Below are 10,483 nucleotides of genomic sequence, written 5' to 3' on the forward strand. Positions count from 1 at the left end.
GTAACCTGAGCAGTCAAGTCTGATAACAGCCCTGGCCCCTGTTCACCCGACATTTAGTTTGATTGTATGTCTGTGTGTTGTATGACACTTCCACACCTGCACAGGTATGTCTCTGGTCCAGCTGCCTTCCCATTCTTCATCCTCTTTCTTTGTCACTTCCTACACAACAGGTGCCTCTACTATCCTTTGGTCTCTCTCATTTCCCTCATTCATTAATTATTTTAAATTAATTATTCCATCTTCCTACACACTACTGTGTACACATGTACTGATTTAGGTAAACATATCGTCAATGCGCATTAATGTGTGTGTGTGTGTGTGTGTGTGTGTGTCCAACTGTAGCTAGCTCTTCCCTGCATAACCATCTGCCACATCTTTGATCATCCTCCGTGAACAGCTCTTTGTCAGCTGCATTGTGCTGCGTGTGTGTGTGCAGCTGCATTATGCTGCGTGTGTGTGTGCAGCTGCATTATGCTGCGTGTGTGTGTGCAGCTGCATTATGCTGCGTGTGTGTGTGCAGCTGCTTGCTCTGCTGCTTTAACAGACTACTGAGTCTACTAATATCTCTAACTACTCACACAAGAGGAAGCACTAAGTAACTGAATGAGTTGCTTCCTGCATCCTATGGAAGTTATCCTTTGTCAATCAAAAGCTGAAAATTCTATAATATGGGATGATAATTGTTTCAGGGTTTGGGTTATCTTCTTAGATGCCTAACAATAAGGGTTTGACATAGTTCTGGTCATGAATGTATTTATTGTACTTTTGAAACTGGATACAGAAACCTTGTGAGCGGCAAAGCCATCAGAAAATTATTTTATATTTAGTTTGGATGCCTTCTAACTCTATCCCGCCTGTAGCAATGACTTATAATACTTCATAAAAATAATAATAATAATGCATTGGTTTCATATGCCACTTTTCTTTTCTGTACTCAAAGACGCTTCACATTGTGCATCATTCATTCACTCCATTCTTGGTGGTGAAGCTACTACTGTAGCCACAGCTGCCCCGGGCAGACTGACGGGAGCGAGGCTGCCAATTTGCGCCAACGGCCCTCCAGATCACCACCGACATTCACTCACTGACTACATCCACACAGGCAATGTGGGTGAAGTGTCTTGCCCAAGAACACAACGACAGTGTAAATAAGTGCAGGACGGGAATCAAACCGCCGACCTCTCGATCATAGGACGACCCACTCAACCACCTGCGCCACCGTCGTATCAGTGGTTTATCTGAGCTCATTACGAATTAAATCCCTTTCTACCGACACTCAGCCTCTATCCATTTTTGTCATAATATTAATTAATTCATAGTTTTTTACCCTGCAGTTAGTGCATCACAAATGCTGCCTCTTGGTAGCATGCATAGTTCGGTTAGCAGGAGCTAACGTTGCACTGTTTCTCCCTTGAGCCGGTCCCAAGCCCAGATAAATGCAGTGTTGCATCAGGAACGGCATTCGGTGTAAGAATTAGCCAAAATTGAACGTGCAAATCGACGTAAATAATAAAGTCATACCGGAATGGTCGAGGCCCGGGCTAACAATGACTACCAGCAGCGCTGTTAACCCACGGAATGCTGCTGGAAACTGGATTATTGTGGGTCAAACACAGACACAAAGAAAAGGAGGAAGCATCACCAGCGAGAGAAAAGGGAACGGAAGAGTTCAGGACTGAGAGTAGAGACTCTGAATGTTGGGACGATGACAGGAAAAGCTAGAGAGCTGGTGGACATGATGAAGAGGAGGAGGAAGGTGGACGTGTGTCCAGGAGACCAGGAGGAAAGGAAGCAAGGCTAGAAGCTGAGGAGCAGGATTCAAGTTCTTTATAACGGAGGAGAGGAAAGAGGAATGGAGGAGGAGTTATCTTGAAGGAGGAGTTGGTGCAGAGTGTTCTAGAGGAGAAGGAGAAGTTCTTACGCTCCACAGGTAGGAGGTGAGTTAGAGGAGAAGGAGAAGTTCTTACGCTCCACAGGTAGGAGGTGAGTTAGAGGAGAAGGAGAAGTTCTTATGCTCCACAGGTAGGAGGTGAGTTAGAGGAGAAGGAGAAGTTCTTACGCTCCACAGGTAGGAGGTGAGTTAGAGGAGAAGGAGAAGTTCTTACGCTCCACAGGTAGGAGGTGAATTAGAGGAGAAGGAGAAGTTCTTACGCTCCACAGGTAGGAGGTGAGTTAGAGGAGAAGGAGAAGTTCTTACGCTCCACAGGTAGGAGGTGAGTTAGAGGAGAAGGAGAAGTTCTTACGCTCCACAGGTAGGAGGTGAGTTAGAGGAGAAGGAGAAGTTCTTACACTCCACAGGTAGGAGGTGAGTTAGAGGAGAAGGAGAAGTTCTTACGCTCCTCAGGTAGGAGGTGAGTTAGAGAAGGAGAAGTTCTTACGCTCCACAGGTAGGAGGTGAGTTAGAGGAGAAGAAGAAGTTCTTACGCTCCACAGGTAGGAGGAGTTAGAGGAGAAGAAGAAGTTCTTACGCTCCTCAGGTAGGAGGTGAGTTAGAGGAGAAGAAGAAGTTCTTACGCTCCACAGGTAGGAGGTGAGTTAGAGGAGAAGGAGAAGTTCTTACTCTCCACAGGTAGGAGGTGAGTTAGAGGAGAAGGAGAAGTTCTTACGCTCCACAGGTAGGAGGTGAGTTAGAGGAGAAGGAGAAGTTCTTACGCTCCACAGGTAGGAGGTGAGTTAGAGGAGAAGGAGAAGTTCTTACTCTCCACAGGTAGGAGGTGAGTTAGAGGAGAAGGAGAAGTTCTTACGCTCCACAGGTAGGAGGTGAGTTAGAGGAGAAGGAGAAGTTCTTACTCTCCACAGGTAGGAGGTGAGTTAGAGGAGAAGGAGAAGTTCTTACGCTCCACAGGTAGGAGGTGAGTTAGAGGAGAAGGAGAAGTTCTTACGCTCCACAGGTAGGAGGTGAGTTAGAGGAGAAGGAGAAGTTCTTACGCTCCACAGGTAGGAGGTGAGTTAGAGGAGGAGGAGAAGTTCTTACGCTCCTCAGGTAGGAGGTGAGTTAGAGAAGGAGAAGTTCTTACGCTCCACAGGTAGGAGGTGAGTTAGAGGAGGAGGAGAAGTTCTTACGCTCCACAGGTAGGAGGTGAGTTAGAGGAGAAGGAGAAGTTCTGACGCTCCACAGGTAGGAGGTGAGTTAGAGGAGAAGGAGAAGTTCTGACGCTCCACAGGTAGGAGGTGAGTTAGAGGAGAAGGAGAAGTTCTTACGCTCCACAGGTAGGAGGTGAGTTAGAGGAGAAGGAGAAGTTCTTACGCTCCACAGGTAGGAGGTGAGTTAGAGGAGAAGGAGAAGTTCTGATGCTCCACAGGTAGGAGGTGAGTTAGAGGAGAAGGAGAAGTTCTTACGCTCCACAGGTAGGAGGTGGGTTAGAGGAGAAGGAGAAGTTCTTACGCTCCACAGGTAGGAGGTGAGTTAGAGGAGAAGGAGAAGTTCTGGACTGACTTAGATGAAGTGCTTCAGAGCATCCTAGCAGAGAGAGAGTCCTGATTGGAGCAGACCTCAATGGGCGTGTTGGTGAAGGAAATAGAGGAGATGAAGAAGTGATGGACAAGTTTGGTATTCAGAATAGGAACCTAGAAGGACAGATGCTGGTGGACTTTACCAAAAGGATGGAAATGGCAGTAGTTAACACTTACTTCCAGAAGAGACTAGAACATAGAGTGGAGGGAGGAGCATACAGGTGGACGACATCTTGTGTAGACGAAGCAATTTAAAGGAGGTTGGAATATGATGTTTGCAGATGACATTGTGATCTGCAGGTAGAGGAGAATCTAGAGAAGTGGAGGTCTGCTCTAGAAAAGAGAGGAATGAAGGTGAGCAGGAGTAAAACAGAGTACATGTGTGTACATGAGAAGGTCCCAGGGGGGACAGTGAAGCTACAAGGAATAGACGTAAAGAAGGGCGAGGACTTCAGGTACCTCGGGTCAACAGAGCAGAGTGATGGAGAGAATGTGGAAAGGAGGTGAAGAATCGTGTGCAGGCAGGCTGGAACGGGGGGAGGAGAGTATCAGGTGTGCTCTGTGATAGGAGAGTGTCAGCGATGATGAAGGGATTTCCTTAATTTTTTGCGCGATCTGCGATTAGCCGATTTCTGATTATGAAACCGATCTTTTCCACCAATTTTATTTGCAGAGCTTATCTACCTCCACAAAGGCCTTAAAGTTAGCCGCTGTCTCCTTCTGCAATGCCATTAAATCACTGACAGGTCCTCCGACTTGCCCGAGCCTTTAGCTCCGCCCCCTGGTGCCTGTTTGGTTTGGCTGGACATGTCGATGAGAAAAGAATTCACCCATCTGGTGAAAAAGCAGAAATGACCTGTGCCATGTTAATTCTTGCACCCGTTGACTTGTGAACATGTTAAACATGCTGCACTATTTCTTTTAGAATGTTTGACTTTTAGGAGCTTTTGTCCTGTCAGCTATTTTTTTAGATTTTTAGATCGAAATTTTACATTGAAATAGTTGCAAAGCTGCTGCATTTGGGCATTTTGTCTTCAAGAAAGAAAACTCTACGAACTCCCCTTGAGCAGGTGTGCCCATTATGTCGGTTGCGATCTACCAGTTGATCGGAAAGGATCAGATCAGATGGCGTTAAAAAAAAAAGTAGATGTCAGCCCATCATCCGTCTACAGTCTCTACACTATGAAATTTGTCACTTGATTGACGTACAGGGCAGCCAGTCTTACATCTGACCTTTTCCCACACATGGGTCACTGCGTACGTGCAAACAACTCCGCAAAGTCCTGCAAAAATATAGCAAGCTAGTGAGTTGCCTAGTTAGCCTCAAATGTATGTCTTTTAAACTCTAGAAAGGGTCTAAAAATGAGTGGGAGAGCTGGACCAAGAAAGAAACCAAAAACCTCACTTCCATACAAAGGAGGAGAACTTTTTCCCCCACCATGTCATTTTCAGTGTCCGTTTGCCTCCTCTGCCTGCCTACCATTGCTATACCAGAGAAGGGAAATGTGGAGCGGCATTTTCGGACTCTTCATGAAGGCTTGGACTTCAACTTTTCTCCGAAAAGCGAGTTGAGAAGGAGAAAAGTGTAGGAACTAAGGTTGTTTTCACACTGGCCCAAGAGGAGCTGAACGTCCAAACACTGTTGCATTTATAATTTTTTTGAAAGGTCTGCTTTCACACTGTTGTTTCTAACACGAAGCGAACTTTCTGAGCAGCATTCTGTGGTTGAAAGGCGTGCTCGTCGATTGCACAAAGTAGAAGGGGAAGTCCCTCCCTCTCCCGTGTTTGTTTTGTTTTGGAGTGCGGCTGCTGCTCATTCAATGAGAGGAGCTCATGTTTTTCTGGCCTACATCATAAATGTTACACAACGCTAGTCGTGTTTAACAAAGACAAAGTCGCTGGGGATCATTAAAGTTTCCGGGTAAGATCAGAACAACGGAATGAAAAACTTGATAAATGCTCCGGGTGTTTTATGCTTCAAGATCGCTGATTCGATTATTTCACTGTCAATCAAAAAGGGATTCCACCACAGACAGATCATCCAATCATCATGCCCCAGAGACGCTGATGGGCGGGACAAAGCCCAGCATTTATCCAATGACCGTTCAGTTTCACGCAGTGGAACAGCCCACTCTCCGCTCTGCGCTGGACTGTGTTAAAGCGCCGTGGAGAAGTCGCGTCAGTTACCGGTGAGTAGCTGGTTCTGAACAAAATATTAAAGTATTATAACACATATTTAGTTAATGAAATCTACACACAGCAGTACATATTTAGTTAATGAAATCTACACACAGCGGTACATATTTAGTTAATGAAATCTACACACAGCGGTACATATTTAGTTAATGAAATCTACACACAGCGGTACATATTTAGTCAATGAAATCTACACACAGCGGTACATATTTAGTTAATGAAATCTACACACAGCAGTACATATTTAGTTAATGAAATCTACACACAGCGGTACATATTTAGTTAATGAAATCTACACACAGCGGTACATATTTAGTTAATGAAATCTACGCACAGCGGTACATATTTAGTTAATGAAATCTACACACAGCGGTACATATTTAGTTAATGAAATCTACACACAGCGGTACATATTTAGTTAATGAAATCTACACACAGCGGTACATATTTAGTTAATGAAATCTACACACAGCGGTACATATTTAGTTAATGAAATCTACACACAGCGGTACATATTTAGTCAATGAAATCTACACACAGCGGTACATATTTAGTTAATGAAATCTACACACAGCGGTACATATTTAGTTAATGAAATCTACACACAGCGGTACATATTTAGTTAATGAAATCTACACACAGCGGTACATATTTCACCACTTTTTGTTTCTTCGGTAACTGAGCTTCCCCTGCAGAGCACCTTCAAGATTCAAGAGTTTTTATTGTCATTATGCTAACATAACAAAATCGTGTTTTGGCTTAAGGCACACATAGGGACGTAAAACAAAAAACAAAATCTCTCCTAAAACAACGATATATATACACATCAGAGAGACTGAGAATCAAGCAAATAGTGCAAAACAGCAACAGCAGCACAGCAGGACAGGCACAGAGCGTCCCCAGCGGGACAGGCCCAGAGCGTCCCCAGCGGGACAGGCCCAGAGCGTCCCCAGCGGGACAGGCACAGAGCGTCCCCAGCGGGACAGGCACAGAGCATTCCGAGTCCCAGATCGCTACAAGGGAACAACTGCTTTCACAGCTCGGGGGAAGAAGCTGTTCCTGAGCCTCGCTGTGCTGCTTCTTATTGTCCTGAACCGCTTCCCTGATGGGAGCGGGACAAACAGTCTGTGGCCCGGGTGGGTGGGGTCTGTGGGCGGGACAAACAGTTTGTGGCCCGGGTGGGTGGGGTCTGTGGCGATGCGTCTGGCCCTCATCTGGACTCTGGGGGTGTAAACGGAGTCCAAATCAGGCAGACGGTGACCCACAATCCCCTGAGCTGTCCTCACCACCCGGGATAGGTCCTTCCTGTCCTGCGCCGTGCAGCTGCCGTACCACACGGTTGCACTGAGACACAGGATGCTCTCTATCGTGGCCCGGTAGAAGTCTTCAAGCAGCACAGAGGAGAGTCCAGCCCGCTTCAGCTTCCTGAGGAAGAAGAGCCGTTGCTGGGCCTTCTTCACCAGGTGTCTGGTGTTGAGTGTCCAGGAGAGGTCAGAGGAGATGTGGATGCCCAGGAATTTAATGTTCTCCACACGCTCCACTGCTTCCCCTCGTATGCACAGGGGGGCGTGTTCAGTCTTCCTGGACCTCCTGTAGTCCACTATGACCTCCTTGGTCTTGCTGGTGTTCAGAACAAGGCTGTTCCTTGAGCACCATAGCATCAGTGTGCGCTGTACTTCCTCTACCGGAGATGCACTGCGTAGTGTTTCTACGTACATTTAGTCCTGCGTTTGCTCCGGTGAGCTTTGAAACTGCTCACGAAACTAATGAAACGAAGCAGGGTTCTCTTGCAAGCGAACCGAGACCCACGTTTTTAGGCTGACTTTTTTGATCCCTACATGAGGAACTGTCAGTCAGCCTTTTACCATATAAAGATCATTAAGTCCAAGTACTGTTCCACCATGAGTGATGCAGAGGTTTTACTTTTAGCCTCTTTCTGATGTCTGAGCTCTTCACCCTACATCGAAAGCTGTTGTGGAGAAAACTCATTTTAGTCACTTGGACTCACAATCCTATCCTTTCTTGCTTTGCCTCGAGGGCTCATGAACATAGATCAGGGTTAGAATGTAGACAGAGCTGTAAATTTACAGTGTCTCGTTTCTCGGGCGGTTTCTCTGACTATCCACATGTTGAACTGTCCTTGGGCAAGAAACAAAACCCCACATTGCTCCCAGTTGGTCTGGCAGCGCCTTGCATGGCAGCAGTCGCCCTGAGTGTGTGAATGTGAGACCAATTTGTAAAGCACAAATGTGGAAAGGTGCAGTCCATATACCATGCCTTGTAGGACTCCTACTTAAGCCCAACGGTCTTGTGACCACATCGCCACGCAGCCGCCTCGGTAATAGCAGCACGGAGCATGTCCCCCCATCACCCCCCGAATGTTAGCAAGCCTTTGCCGAAGGTGGGCGTTGTCGAATATTTGACTGTTTCGGGCTGAGCTTACATGTACCCCATGCGTGAAAGGCCTGGCAATCTCTGGTGCGCCTCTTACCCAGGCCTCCAGGGCTGTACTCCGGTATCCCTCAAGTCCAGGTACATTCATCTGTTTGGGCACTCATCATCAGAAATCTCCACAATGGCACTTTGTCTGACCCTTCACCTAGAACCTATTTGCCTTGGGAGACCCTACCAAATGTAAATTGCAATTGTTTACAGGAAGTAAGTGTTTTTGTATTATTGAAGATTTACTGAACAGGTAGCTTGGTTAGACCCAGATTACCTGCTTCAATAAGTCCCATCAGGCTCTTATCCAACCTTGACCAGTGGTACTTTTCCTACTCCTTTAAAATCAATTTAATTACATCAAATGTATAGAACGTACATGAATGTGTTATGTACAGTTTTTTTTGTAAAATGTATTTGGCTTTATTAAAGCACTCCCTCATGGTGATGCCAGTTTATATTGATTAACACTTGAATCTACAAGCTTTGAGTCACACTTATTTGTCTCGGAGAACAAAATGCTCGATTGGGTCTCTCTTTCTCTCTCTCTCTCTCACTCACTCACTCACATCCACTCACACAGCTGATTTCCTGGGCATCAGGTGTATTGAAGTACAGAGTGCTGTAAATGGTTTCAGTGTGCTTCACTGCTCTCTGATAGGCTGATTGATTTGGTAGGCAGTCCACTGTGACACACACACAGATCATAATGTAGTACAGTTCATGAAAGCATTGGTATTTGTTGCACATTAAACAGTTATACTTTGTATTACAGTTAAGGGGCAGACATCGCTGCCTCTGCTTCAGACACTTTGTGTTATCTAGATATGTGTATTGTCACTGCTTCTCCCATCCACATATTTGTTTGTTTTTTAGCTTAACATTCTTGATTTTCATCTTTTGGAGTTTCATCCATTGAGGAACCTTTGGAGCAAATGAACATTAAGTGTCCATGGCATGGGTAGTTTGCACATCTGTGAACACACCATTGATTCTGAAAGGTAGCAATACACACCATGCTGCTTAGACAAACTGCATTTGTCCAGCAATTTAGAATTCATGAAGCACAAAATGGAAATCAAGTTTTTAAAAGTGGAGCATGTGAGAAACTACATTCCCCAGGGTCATTTTTGTAGCATGCTTTAGAATTTTTAATGAATATAGATCTTCAAAGACAGATTAATATTAGAAATGCTATTTCAATATTAAGCTGTCCCTGAGCTGCCACCTTACCGTGGTGGAGGGGTTTGTGTGTCCCAATGATCCTAGGAGCTCAGTTGTCGGGGGCTATATGACCCTGGTAGGGTCACCCATGACAAACAGGTCCTAGGGGAGGGGCTAGACAAAGGGTGGATCAAAATCAAGATGTTTAATGTAAACATCCATCCATCCATCTTCAACCGCTTATCCGGGGTCGGGTTGCGGGGGCAGCAGCTTAAGCAGGGAATCCCAGACTTTCCTTTCCCCGGTCACTTCCTCTAGCTCTTCCGGGGGGGGGATCCCGAGGCGGGAGTCCGAGTTGACTATGTTTCGTGCCTCCATTGTCGAAGCGATCTCCCGCTCCATCCGTCCCTCACTTGTGAACAAGACCCCGAGGTACTTGAACTCCTCCACTTGGGGCAGGGTTTCCTCCCCGACCTGGAGGGTGCACTCCACCCTTTTCCGGCTGAGAACCATGGCCTCGGATTTAGAGGTGCTGATTCTCATCCCGGCCGCTTCACATGCGGCTTCGAACCGATCCAGTGAGAGCTGGAGGGCACGGCCTGATGAAGCCAACAGGATCACGTCGTCTGCAAAAAGCAGCGACCCAATCCTGAGGTCACCAAACCGAACCCCCTCAACGCCCCCTGGCTGCATCTAGAAATTCTGTCCATAAAAGTTACGAACAGAATCGGTGACAAAGGGCAGCCCTGGCGGAGTCCAACCCGCACTGGAAATAGGTCCGACTTATTGCCAGCAATGCGGACCAAGCTCTGGCACCGGTCATATAGGGAGCGGACACCCCGATGGAGGGGGTCCGACACCCCATACTCCCGGAGCACCCCCCACAGGACTCCCCGAGGGACACGGTCGAATGCCTTCTCCAAATGCACAAAACACATGTGGACTGGTTGGGCAAACTCCCATGCACCCTCAAGGACCCTGCCGAGGGTGTAGAGCCTGGTCCACAGTTCCACGGCCAGGACGAAAACCACATTGCTCCTCCTGAATCCGAGGTTTGACTATCGGCGGACCCTCCTCTCCAGTACCCCTGAGTAGGCCTTACCGGGGAGGCTGAGGAGTGTGATCCCTCTGTAGTTGGAACACACCCTCCGGTCCCCCTTCTTATAAAGAGGGACCACCGCCCCAGTCTCCCAATCCAAAGGCACTGCCCCCGATGTCCATGCGATGT

The 10,483-nt window shown here is 46.9% G+C and overlaps 1 protein-coding gene across 1 annotated transcript in view; it reads left to right on the forward strand.

The window, feature by feature from the left end:
- Positions 1-10,483, forward strand: part of LOC137908236 (WD repeat-containing protein 7) — a 142,839-nt gene that overhangs the window by 126,095 nt on the left and 6,261 nt on the right.

The sequence above is a fragment of the Brachionichthys hirsutus genome, chromosome 19 (genome assembly GCF_040956055.1).
Source record: "Brachionichthys hirsutus isolate HB-005 chromosome 19, CSIRO-AGI_Bhir_v1, whole genome shotgun sequence".
NCBI lineage: Eukaryota > Metazoa > Chordata > Actinopteri > Lophiiformes > Brachionichthyidae > Brachionichthys > Brachionichthys hirsutus.